At 41.1% G+C, this 13,717-nt stretch overlaps 1 long non-coding RNA gene across 1 annotated transcript; it reads left to right on the forward strand.

The window, feature by feature from the left end:
* Positions 1 to 3,149: 3,149 nt before the first annotated feature.
* Positions 3,150 to 11,596, forward strand: LOC123385221. The gene is made up of 3 exons (XR_006597417.1): positions 3,150 to 4,485; positions 6,888 to 7,033; positions 10,594 to 11,596. It is a non-coding gene; the product is annotated as an uncharacterized LOC123385221 (long non-coding RNA).
* Positions 11,597 to 13,717: the final 2,121 nt, after the last annotated feature.

Raw genomic sequence — 13,717 nt, forward strand, 5'->3', positions numbered from 1 at the left:
AAGATCTGAGATACTTTCCTCTCCCCTTTTGAAGTCAAAATATTAAGAAAGTAGAAAGAGATCTTTTCTCCTATATGCAAAATGATACAAAAGTCTGCTATAGTATCTTGGTAAACGTTGGAAAACCCCTGACTTGATGAGTTATAATCAATATTTAAAATAATTCATAGAGTACCTGATAAGATTCTCAAGGTGAGTATTTTGAAGAAAAAGGCAGCCTATATATAATATGATTGCTCTTACGTGGAATTTAAAGAACATTTTCAATATTTCTGAATCCAGCTTAAAAATTTTATTAAGGAAAACCATTAATGTATAGTGAAGGTTTAACTATTCCTATGTATAGCTATAGTCATCCATTTTATGAAACAACAATTTTTCTCTTGCTTCCTTTTCCATTGCAGAGGATTACAGAATTTCAAAACTGAAAAACGCTTCTGAGTTTTTTAAGTTTTTAATCTTCTTGTGTCATGGGTCCTTTTGGCATTCTTGTAAAGCTTGTTGACCTCTTCTAGAATAATTTTTTTCGGGTTAATTAATTTTTTAATTCACATCCAAGTTAGTTAGCACATAGTGCAACAGTGATTTCAGGAGTAGATTCCTCGATGTCCCTTACCCATTGAGCCCATCCCCGTTCCCACTACCCCTCCAGCAACCCTCTGTTTGTTCTGTGTAGTTTTTTTTTTAATTTTTTAACATTTACTTATTATCGAGAGGCAGAGAAGGAGCATGAGAGGGGCAGAGAGAGGGGGAGACACAGAATCTGAAGCAGGCTCCAGGTTCTGAGCTGTCAGCACAGAGCCCCACATGAGACTCGAACCCATGAAACATGAGATCATCACCTGAGCCGAAGTCAGATGCCTAACTGACTGAACCACCCAGGCACCCCGTTTGTTGGCTATATTTAAGAGTCTTTTATGTTTTGTCCCCTCCCTGTTTTCTATTATTTTTGCTTCCCTTCCCTTACAGAATAATATTTTTAAATGCATAAAATAAAATGCCTAAGATTCCAGAAATGTCAATCATGTTGAGATAAAGTTATCAATATATATTATTGATATTTATCAATATATATTATTGATATATTATTGTTTATTTTTATGTTTTTCATTCTGATAAAATACACATAACTTAAAACTTGCCATCTTAACCATTTTTATTTTTTTTTAACACTTATTTATTTTTGAGACAGAGAGAGAGCATGAACAGGGGAGGGTCAGAGAAAGAGGGAGACACAGAATCTGAAACAGGCTCCAGGCTCTGAGCTGTCAGCACAGAGCCCGACGCGGGGCTCGAACCCACTGACCGCAAGATCATGACCTGAGCGGAAGTCGGACGCTCAACCGACTGAGCCACCCAGGCGCCCCTTAACCATTTTTAAATATACCGGTTGAGTGACATTAAGTCCATTCGCTCTGTTATACAACCATCACCACCATCCATCTCCGGAACTATTTTCATCTTGCAAAACAAACTCTGTACCCATTAACCAATAAGTCCCCATTCTTCCCAGTCCCCCAAGCCCCTGGCCACCACTATTCTGCTTTCTGTCCATAGGAATTTGACTTCTCTTAGTACCTCACACAAATGGAATCATGCAGCATTTGCCCTTTTGTGACTTGCCCTTTTACTTTGCATAATGTCCTCAGTATTCATCCATGTTGTAGCCTGAGTCGGACTTTCCTTCCTTTTAATGTCTGAATAGTATTCCAGTTTGCTTAGCCATTCATTTGTCGATGAACATTTGGGTTATTTCTACTTTTTGGCTATTGTGAATATCGCTGCTGTGAACGTGGGCATACAAATGTCTGTCCGAGTCCCTGTTTTTGATTCTTTTGGGCATACGCCCAAAACTAGAGTTGCTGGATCATACAGCTATTCTATTTTTAATTTTTTGAGGACCCGCCATACTGTTTTCCACAGTAGCTTCATATTTTACATTCCTACCAACAGTGCACGGAGGCGCCAATTTCTCCACATCCCCACCAACACTTGTTATTTTCTGATTTTTTAGTAGTAGCCATCGTAATGGGTATGAGGTAGAATTTTCAGTGTTTTTTTTAAAAACCAATTTGTAATATGGTAATATATATATGCTCTTTATTAACATATTAATTTTAAAAACTCTAAGAAGTTCTAATCCTTATCATAATTTCAAAGTAACAGTGAGCCCGAGCAATATTTCAAGATATCTGCAACAATTGTCCTATCATATGAAGATGCCTATGGTTTCTATTGGTAACAAAACCCAGCTAATATACAGCAAATAACGCTGTAGCTTGTTGACAACATTCACAATGGGAGAAAATGCCCATTTTTGGTTAAAGGTTACTGGAAACAAAATGCAATATTTTCTCCCATACAAGTTTATAGACCCCCGGATATTATCTTTGAACATCTTGGGGGGCGAGGACCCCAGGTTAAGAATTACTGATCTAGTTTCTTTCTCATTTGATAGGTGAAGAGAGTGAGGCCTCCAGGCGTTAAGTGATTTGCCAAGAGTCGCAGTCACATAGCTGGTGACAGAGCTGGGAGTAGAACTCAATTTCTCAGTTCCCAGTCCCATGTGTTCCTTATCCTAGACATCTCATGCAAAATGATCCCCACGTGAGTCCCCTCTCTGTGCACCACAGCCTTTCGTGTACTCCTTTGCACACAGTAGGCTCAGTAAAAAGACAGGATGAATGGTGTATATTATAAACAAGAGAAACCAAATGCATTATGCGATCAGCGCCCTTTGCTGAGAGTCTTAGTGTGGGGCTATTTTTTTTCTAGCCAGTGGCAACAATGAGATAGACATTACTATTTAATTTGTATGAATTTAAGAAAAGGAGATTAAAACTTACAGGTGTTGTTTGCTTCCTACATACGTATGTAACAAACAGTTTCCCCCCAGTGAATTAGTGAAAGGCTGATCTTTTAAAGTCATCTGACTATGGGGCGCCTGGGTGGCGCAGTCGGTTAAGCGTCCGACTTCAGCCAGGTCACGATCTCGCAGTCCGTGGGTTCGAGCCCCGTGTCAGGCTCTGGGCTGATGGCTCAGAGCCTGGAGCCTGTTTCCGATTCTGTGTCTCCCTCTCTCTCTGCCCCTCCCCCGTTCATGCTCTGTCTTTCTCTGTCCCAAAAATAAATAAACGTTGAAAAAAAAAATTAAAAAAAAAATAAAGTCATCTGACTAATATTTAGACATAGGTCTTAGAGATCAGTTTCAAGTTTCCAACTATTTTAAAAAATACTGTTTTCGCATAAGTTGGGTGTTGTAGAAAACAGCTCAACAGCACATGTTACCACATCTGTTCTTACCTGTTTGGTTTGTTAAGAAAGGGCTTGCCCAGCCTGAAAGCAAAAGAAACAGAAGTAAAGCCTCAAAGAAAAAGAACACAACGAACTCAACCTTTGCTTACATTGCCCAGGTCATCTCCAGACCCTTGCTTACACCTGAAGGAATCTGCTTAATCTTGCTAGTAGTTTTACGTTTGTTCTTAAAACTTACGATGGCTTCTGATGAAAGCTAGATGACAATTCTTCTAAAGCATGTGTCTATTATTAGACGTATTTAGATTGGTTACATTAGTCAGCTGTATGACATGAGCTCTGCTGCAATGGATGATTTAATGCCCATGTTCCTAGTCGGTAGTGGGCTGGTTAATAGGACCAGCTTTCTGCATCTTTGGTTCTGAGAGAAGTGACAGAAACTTCCAAGCATCTGTTTGCTTCAGTTTTATCTGTCTGCCAACAGGACGCTTACCTATTCATTTGCCAAATAACTAGACTGGTATTTGTTCCTGGAACGGAATCACCTCCATTGCTGATATGTCTGTGCACTTGGCGTGTCTAGCTTTCACCTGAGGCAAAGGGCCAAGTCTCTTAAGAAGTTTTACCTGTGTCAAGGCCAAGGGACTGTTGCTCTTTTTGTCTAAGCAGGTCGACTGTTCCCTCAGAAGATTTTAAACTCACTAGCAGAGAGAAACATCGGAATACTTTGGCCTAATCTTTATTTTGTTTTCTTGGCTTTGGGGAACGATATCAAAACCGTGTTAGACTTTCAGGCCTCTCGAGCTAGTTCCTGAGATACTTCCAGTGTTTGCTCTCTGACATACAGACCACATTTGACTCACAAATGTTATTTCTATGACACGGCATGTCCTATTTTTACTTTCAATATTTGACAATCTCAACGTGTTTAAAGATGAATAAATGCACACGTTTCCAAGGCCGGGAAGCAGCCTCTCAAGTTTCCCAGTACCACATGCGGTGCTATGCTTAAGAAACCTGCTGTTCTTAAAACATGTTTGACAAGAGAGTTCGGCCCTGTGGCATGTATCCAACTCTGGTTTTTAAGGTCCAGAACTATCATTTTATTCGATCTCCCAGACAATTATTTTCTTTCCCTTTTTATCTAGGCACCAGAATAGGCTAAAAGTGATGAAAAAGTGTGGCCCTGGATCCTCTGTAATTTGCCAGATCATCAATATTCTGAGCAAAGTAATGTAAATCGCCGTTTATTTATTTATAAGTTGTGTGTGTGTGTGTGTGTGTGTGTGTGTGTTTGTATTTAATGTTTATTTATGTTTGAGAGAGAGAGAGAGAGAGGGAAAGAGAGAGAATCCCATGCAGGCTCCTCACTGTCAGCTTGGAGCCCAAAGTGGGACTCCAAACTCACTGGAAGCAGGGGCTGGAGCTCGCCCCATCCGGAGCCCAACTCAGGAACTGTGAGATCATAACCTGAGCCAAAATCAGGTGCTTAACCGACTGAGCCACCCAGGCGCCCCTAAATCTCCCTTTAAATCCAGATTGCTACTGTGTGTTTCCAAAGTGAAAAATTATAATAATAAAATCAGTCAGTGGGTTATGGCTGAACCTTAAGAGATCAATTCTAACACTGAAGCCCACTGGGGAGCTTGGCGAGGGGTCTTAGTGACATTTGAACCCTTGCATCTTTGAATTCCTGTTTCTGGTGAGAGTTGCTGAGCAAAGAAGTAACACCGGTAGCAACTGAGCACCCCACGCCCCCACACACGTGTTTAGGAGAACCCACCCAGGGAAAGGGACCATGGGGTCCAAACTCTGTTCATACAGAACAGAGCTTCTCTGTGCAACTGACATTACTGATTGGCCCTCAGGCCAGCAGCATGCAGAACCAGGGGACAATGAGCTCTTGACGTTCTTGGGGTAAACGATCATTTTGACTATTTATTCATGCGTTGTCACTGAGGCAGCAAACACTTAGTGAGTTTCTACTCTTGTAGCACTATTCTAGGTGCTGGGATACAGGGATATGGGGTGAATAAGAAAATAGGTCCCCTCTCTACTGAGCTTATATTCTAGTTGGGAGAGAAACAAACTACAGGACAGAGTAAGTTCATATAGTGATAAATTACACTATGATAGGATACAGTGGGATCTATAAGGGATACCTGTTTGGTTTTGAAACCCAAAATGTAGGCTTTTAGCTCTGCCACATTGTCTGTCAGGCTAGGGCACTCTGGTTCATGGCTTTGCTTCTGTGGTTCCCTGTTCTGGAATGTTCTTTGTCCACATTTCCACAGTGCACAGTTAGGCTGTCCCTTACCACTACATACATATTAATATATTGTACACACACACACACACACACACACACACAACACACCCCTGAACCATCTGAAAATCAGTTGCAGGCATTCTGATGCCCTACCCGCAAATACTTAAGCCTGTATCTCTTTCTTTTTAATTTTTTTAATGTTTATTTCTGAGAGAGACACAGAACCAGAGCGTGAATGGGAGGTGGGGCACAGAGAGAGGGAGACACAGAATCTGAAGAAGGCTCCAGGCTCCGTCAGCACAGAGCCCGACGTGGGACTCAAACTCACAAACCCCGAAATCATGACCTGAGTGCCACTGCTCACCTGACTGAGCCACCCGGGTGTCCCATGCATGTGTCTCTTTTTTTTTTTTTTTAATTTTTTTTTCAACGTTTTTTATTTATTTTTGGGACAGAGAGAGACAGAGTATGAACGGGGGAGGGGCAGAGAGAGAGGGAGACACAGAATCGGAAACAGGCTCCAGGCTCTGAGCCATCAGCCCAGAGCCTGATGCGGGGCTCGAACTCACGGACCGCGAGATCGTGACCTGGCTGAAGTCGGACGCTTAACCGACTGCGCCACCCAGGCGCCCCAGCCATGCATGTGTCTCTTAAGAACAAGATGCTTTTCCCACATAACCACAATAATGGAGATGAGATCTTGGAATCTGAACTTCTCTGGTGCAGTGTTACCCCCGTGCAATGTAACAAACCATGAAGCAGTTCTAAAGTACCCTGGATGCACAGTCAGGGCCCCCGCAGTGTTGCCGCCGGGTGTCCATGAGTCAGAGAAGCAGAGATTTGTCGTGGAGGGATGTAAGTGTCAATGTCCCACGGGGGTCCACAAAGAACTCAGTGATTTCTGGGGTTGGAATTGCTCTGTTCTGTAGAAGTGCCTGTCCTTTGAGTGTGTGATGGGTGAAGATAATGAGTATTCATCTCCCCATTTCAACTGTTAAGGAGCATGGCCGGCAGGACCAGCTTCCTGGGCCCTGAAGTCTACAGGCTCCAATGTTTAGAGGGGCGCAATGCTGGGCTTAATGCTCGGCTGTTGCCATCTTGAAATTCTTAAATATTTTGAGCAAGAACCCTACATCTGCATACTTGGGCTTCATACCTGTTATGTAGCTGGTTCTAATCACAGGTCACAGGAATCCTAACAGTTCAGAAAATTATCAACTTCTATCTGCTTATAGAGAATCTTAACAACATGTGAAAGTTAGTAGAAACAGGAGATTTAGATTTATGCAGACTTCTTTGAATCTGATTTCTGTGGGGATTCTGTTTTCAGAGCATGCTAAGTGAGGATGATATCATTTTTCAGTGTCTGGCAAGCATTCGTCGGGCTGCTTCAGACAAGGATGAGGATCTGAAGGCCTACCGCACTTACCCACCTCAAGGCAACACTGGTCTAAGGCTTGAACATGGCTTCACCCAGGCCAACTTCTGTATCCTTGGTCACACTAACAGGTATGGATCACTTCTGTTCCATCATTCACTGACCACTGATGTATGCTTTTCAACCGCTAATGATTCTGGGTCCAATTACCAATTTAATTTTTTTTCAATGTTTATTTATTTTTGGGACAGAGAGAGACAGAGCATGAATGGGAGAGGGGCAGAGAGAGAGGGAGACACAGAATCGGAAACAGGCTCCAGGCTCTGAGCCATCAGCCCAGAACCTGACGCGGGGCTCGAACTCACAGACCGCGAGATCGTGACCTGGCTGAAGTCGGACGCTTAACCGACTGCGCCACCCAGGCGCCCCCCCCCCCCCCACCAATTACCAATTTAAAGGAATGACAGAGGCCAGAGGAATACTGGACTACCATGAATGCCATCAGCAAAATCCAGACTGGAAAACTCTCAGGATATACAACTGATTCTTTCATAAATAAATTGCAAGTCTCGAAAGAGAGAGAGAGAGAGATTAAGGGAGAGAGAGAGAAAGGGGCAATTTAAAGATTAAAAACAACAACAGCAACAACAACAAGATTTAAAGAACACATTGACCAATCACAATATATGGATCTTATTTGGATGCTGATTTAAAAGAAAAACTGTAGGGGTGCCTGGGTGACTCAGTCGGTTAAGTGTCCGACTTCAGCTCAGGTCATGATCAGTTCGAGAGTTTGAGCCCTGTGTTGGGCTCTGTGCTGACAGCTCAGAACCTGGAGCTTGCTTTGGATTCTCTGTCTCCCTTTCTCTCTGCCCCTTCCCCACTTGTGCTCGTTCTCCCTCTCTCTCTGAAAAATAAATAAAAGCATTAATTTTTTTTAATTTAAAAGAAAAACTATATGATTATGAAACAATTCAAAATTTGAATATTGACTATTTGCTCTACAGAATTTATTGTTAATTACCTGTGGTCATTGTGTTATGGTTATTATTTTAAAAACCCTTGTCTTTTACACATGCACCCCAATGTTTATAGCAGCACTATCAACAGTAGCCAAAGTATGGAAAGAGCCCAAATGTCCATCGATGGATGAATGGATAAAGAACATGTAGTATATAGATACAATGGAGTATTACTCGGCAATCAAAAAGAATGAAATCCTGCCATTTGCAACTACGTGGATGGAACTGGAGGGTATTATGCTAAACGAAGTTAATCAGAGAAAGACAAATATCATATGACTTCACTCATATGAGGACTTTAAGAGACAAAACAGATGAACATAAGGGAAGGGAAACAAAAATAATATAAAAACAGGGAGGGGGACAAAACATAAGAGACTCTTAAATATGGAGAACAAACAGAGTGTTACTGGAGGGGTTGTGGGAGGGGGGATGGGCTAAATGGGTAAGGGGCATTAGGAATCTACTCTTGATATTGTTGCACTATATGCTAACTAATTTGGATGTAAATTAAAAAAAATAAAATTAAAAAAAATCCTTGTCTTATACAGTTACATACAGAAATATTTTGGGATGGACTGATGTGATGCTTGGAGGGCGGAATTGCTCTTGGCTTACCGGTGATTGGGGCTGGGTGACTGGGATATGAGGGCTTATTATACTATTTTGTTTATTTTTGTATGTATTCAAAATTCTTCATTACGAAAAATTTTTTTAAATGCTTATTGGTTAAAGTAGTATTGGATAATAACCTGAAGTACAAAATAAATGTCCACAAATCAATAGTAATATAAATAAGTATATTTATATTGAGTGAATAAATAAATGGGGAAGAAGAGACAAATGGAAAAGAACTCCAGTAACGAACGTAGATACTTTCCCCTCAAGGAGCGTAACTCCTCACTCCCTGAGTGTGGCCTGGGCCTGGGTCTTGCTGAGAGGGCCATGGGAGGCGGGGAGACAAAGGGGAACTTTGCAGTGGAGAAACCTGACGAACACTACCTCAAGCGGGGTGATCAAGGCTCATCACATCAGCAGTCAGGCATATCGATACTACTGTCCTTCGTACAATGTAATGAGAATGGCTCTTGGCCTCTGTGGTCTTCCTCCTAAAAACACATTAACCCAGTCTAATCAGGCAAACCCAAACTGAGGGCCATTCCACAAAACACCTGACCAGTATTCCTCAAAACTCTCAAGGCCATCAAAAACAAGGAAAGTCTGAGAAACTGTCATGGCCCAGAGGAACCTAAGGAGACATGACAAATGTCATGTGGTATCCTGGTCAGGATCCTGGAATGGGATCCATACATTTTGCCAATGGATATTAGGCAAAAACTAAGACAATATAAACGATGTATGGTCTTTAGGTTAATAATGACATATTAGTATTGATTCTTTAATTGTAACAAATGTACCATACTACTGTCAGATGTTAATGATAGGGGAAACGAGGTATCTGGGAACTCTTTGTGTTGTCTTTACAATAGATCTGTAAATCTAAACTGTCCTAAAATAGAAAGTGTATTGTTGGTGTAAGGTGATTATTAAGTAGCGTGTGGTAGTACGATGGACTGAACTTCTCACTATTTCTCATTTCTTTTATTTCTCTTTTCTTTTTTGAGCGAGAGAGCGAGTGAGCAGAGGAGGGGCAGAGAGAGAGGGAGACACAGAATCTGAAGTAGGCTCCAGGTTCTGAGTTGTCAGTACAGAGCCTGACCAGGGCTCAAACCCATAAACCCGAGATCGTGACCTGAGCCGAGCTTGGAAGCTTAACTGGCTGAGCCACTCATGTGCCCTGAGAGAGAGAGAACCTTAAGCAGACTCCACACGAACCGTGAAATCATGGCCGTGAGGTCATGACTGTGAGATCACGACTGTGAGATCATGACCTGAGCCAGAATCAAGAGTCAGAAGTTCAACTGACCGAGCCACCCAGGAGCCCCTAATTTCTCATCTCTACTTTTAATTTTCTTTTGCCCCCCACAAACCTGCATTCCTTAGCCAAAGACTGTTTTAAGTATGTCTATGAGAGAAGACATTGAAAGTGACTAAAAGGTGCTATTTCCTAGGCACCCTCTTGTCCTCCTGTTCCTCCAGGAGAGGCAGGTTGGTGCTCACTTCACACTTGGTACCAGATCCTACCTCAGGGCTGCAGATACATTGGCATGCCTGCTTCTTCTGCAGGAATGGGGAGTGCGGGTGCGAAAGGAAGAAAACTGTGATTAACACAATAATGTTTTCTAAGAATTCAGGTGAATTGGGCCTGTGCCCCCTCCCCCGTCTCAGCAGAAGCATCTCTCATTTACATCTTTATCATTACAGGGAGAAAACGCTTCTCTTGGAGAGCTCTCTTGAAAGACTTTGGTGGTAATCGTAATATGGGGAGGGAGAAATCTGGTGAGGTCACGGGATAAAGAATGAATCATGCAGAGAAAATATTTTTCTTTATTTTTACTTAAACCAGGAAGGGAGAAATATTCTAAGCAGAGTATATTCACAGGCATTTCACTCACAAATGGGTCCACTTGCTTGGCTGCCAGCTTCTTGTTCAAACATCTAGGATGTATCTCATTTACTCTGCACTTGGTAAAGTTTGTCTAGCAAGAGAGCCTATGCCAGCAGTGTGGGACTCTCCTGTACTTAAATTATCTTTCTCTTACTTCCAGTGACGGCTGAGAAGATGCAGTTCAATACTCTGAGTCTTCCTATCACTCAGCAAGAATGCCCGGTGGGGCTTGGAAAACAACCTTATTGCTCGGATCACAGCCAGGTAGAGGGTGGTCTCCTGGGTGGAACCGTTCCTGCAAGGACAAGGTTTATCAAGCATCTACAAAGACAATTCTCTCTCTCTCTCTTTTTTTCTTTTCTTTTCTTTTTTTAAGAAAGGAAATGTTGGAGTCCTTGGATCAATTTTTCAATGTCTTTGGAAGCTTTAGGTGTTTGTTTTTCCTAAGTATATTCTTTGGAAAGCCTGGAGAGGAAAGAAAAGTGGTCCAATTGCACACAGATGGTAAACCCACAGCTCCCATCAACAGCAGCAAAGAAATAATCTTGACCCAAGCAGGCAAACTCTCAAATAGGAAATAAAGCCTTGTGAGAATGAGGAATGAAAGTCCCCGAGTCAGAATGATAGGCTGCTCCCGGGAGACCCACAAAATGGCACGGAGTCCTGTCCTTCCCCAAGAGAGGCATTTTAAAAATGGCAGCAAAGTAGATATTGAGCTGGACAATCAATCAAGTCATTGGATACGTTGTTCAGATTTTCTGCAGTTTTCCTCACTGGACCATAAAGTCATGAAAGGACATTGCAAAGAACTACAAGAGACTATAAGTGAATATTCATCTTCTCTTGAGATAGGGAAATCCTTTCTAAATATGCCATTAAAATAGAACATAAGGAAAAAGATCAGTGAATATGATAGTGTAAACTAAAAATGTCTGTATATATATTTTAAAACACTGTAAAAAAACATTAAAAGGCAAATGGAAACTTTGAATAATGTTTCCAACACACCTTGCAGACATGAGATTTAAAATCTTAATATATATGGCACAAAAACAGACACTCAGATCAATGGAACAGAATAGAGAACCCAGCAATGGACCCACAAACGTATGGCCAACTAGTCTTTGACAAAGCAGGAAAGAATATCCAGTGGAATAAAGACAGTCTCTTCAGAAAGTGGTATTGGGAAAACTGGACAGCAACGTGCAGAAAAATGAACCTGGACCACTTTCTTACACCATACACAAAAATAAACTCAAAATGGATGAAAGACCTGAATGTAAGACCATCAAAGAAACCATCAAAGAAAGCAGGCCAAAACCTCTTTGACCTCGGCCACAGCAACTTCTTACTCAACACGTCTCCAGAAGCAAGGGAAACAAAAGCAAAAATGAACTATTGGGACCTCATCAAAATAAAAAGCTTCTGCACAGCAGTGGACACAATCAGCAAAACTAAAAGGCAACCGACAGAATGGGAGAAGATATTTGCAAATGACGTATCAGATAAAGGGTTAGTATCCAAAATCTATAAAGAACGTATCAAACTCAACACCCAAAAAACAAATAATCCAGTGAAGAAATGGGCAAAAGACATGAATAGACACTTCTCCAAGGAAGACATCCAGATGGCCAACCGACACATGAAAAAATGTCCAACATCACTCATCTTCAGGGAAATACAAATCAAAACCACAATGAGATACCACCTTACACCTGTGAGAATGGCTAACATTAACAACTCAGACAACAACAGATGTTGGTGAGGATGCAGCGAGAGAGGATCTCTTTTGCACTGCTGATGAGAATGCAAACTGGTGCAGCCACTCTGGAAAACAGTATGGAGGTTCCTCAAAAAATTGACAATAGAACTACCCTATGATCCAGCAATTGCACTACTAAGTATTTATCCAAGGTGTGCTGTTTCGAAGGGGCACATGCACCCCAATGTTGCATCACTATCAACAGTAGCCAAAGTATAGAAATGTCCATTGATGGATGAATGGATAAAGAAGATGTGGTATATATATATATATATATATATATATATATACCACATCTTCTTTATATATATATATATATATATATATATATATATATATATATACACAATGGTGTATTACTTGGCAATCAAAAAGAATGAAATCTTGCCATTTGCAACTACGTGGATGGAACTAGAGGGTATTAGGCTAAGTGAAATTAGTCAGAGAAAGACAAATATCATATGACTTCACTCATATGAGGGCTTTAAGACACAGAACAGATGAACACAAGGGAAGGGAAGTGAAAATAATATAGAAACAGGGAAGGGGACAAAACATAAGAAACTCTTAAATATGGAGAACAAACAGAGGGTTGCTAGAGGGATTGTGGGAGGGGGGATGGGCTAAATGGGTAAGGGGCATTAAGGAATCTACTCCTGAAACCATTGTTGAAATCATTATATGCTAACTAACTTGGATGTAAATTAAAAAAAAAATCTTACTGTATAAATAAAATAAAAGAGAAGGCCCTAATAGAAAAAAGTATGTAAATAAACAAACTGGCTATTTATAAAAGAAAAATTCAAATGGCCAATAATTTTCTGAAAAGAATTGTCTAGGAAACAAGTAAACAAGGAAATGCACATTAAAACAATCACGAGGAAACATTTCCACCAAATAAATCACAAAGAAAAAATAACTAGCATTGGTAGACATTCATAAAAAATAGTACTTTCTTTTTTTTATGTTTATTTATTTTTGAGAGACAGAGAGAGACAGATCATGAGCAGGGGAGGAACAGAGCGAGAGGGAGACACAGAATCGGAAGCAGGCTCCAGGCTCTGAGCTGTCAGCAGAGAGCCCAGTGCAGAGATGCAACTCACAAACTGTGAGATCGTGACCTGAGTTGAAGTCCGACGCTTAACCAACTGAGCCATCCAGGCTCCCCAAAAATAGTACTTTCATATATGCAGAATATAATTTGGTATGTTCCTAAAATTTGGCAATGTGCATCAAAAGCCTTAAAAGTAAGTTTTTCTTTGGCCTAGGAATTATCATTAAGAAATAATTGAGCATGTTTATAAAAGTGCTCAAGGATGTTTATAAAAGTGTTCAAAAGGATGTTCAGCTCAGTATTGCTGATGATAGCAAAAAAGCCTCTGAGTTGGGTTGATATCCATCAGCTGGGAAAAGGTTCGGTAACTTATACTGTGGCGTAAGTGGTTAAGAGCATGTACACTTGACAATGCCTGGGGTTCAGATCCTGGCTCTTCACTTAGTAGCTGGGTGGTTCTCTGTGTTT

The sequence above is a fragment of the Felis catus genome, chromosome B1 (genome assembly GCF_018350175.1).
Source record: "Felis catus isolate Fca126 chromosome B1, F.catus_Fca126_mat1.0, whole genome shotgun sequence".
Classification (NCBI taxonomy): domain Eukaryota; kingdom Metazoa; phylum Chordata; class Mammalia; order Carnivora; family Felidae; genus Felis; species Felis catus.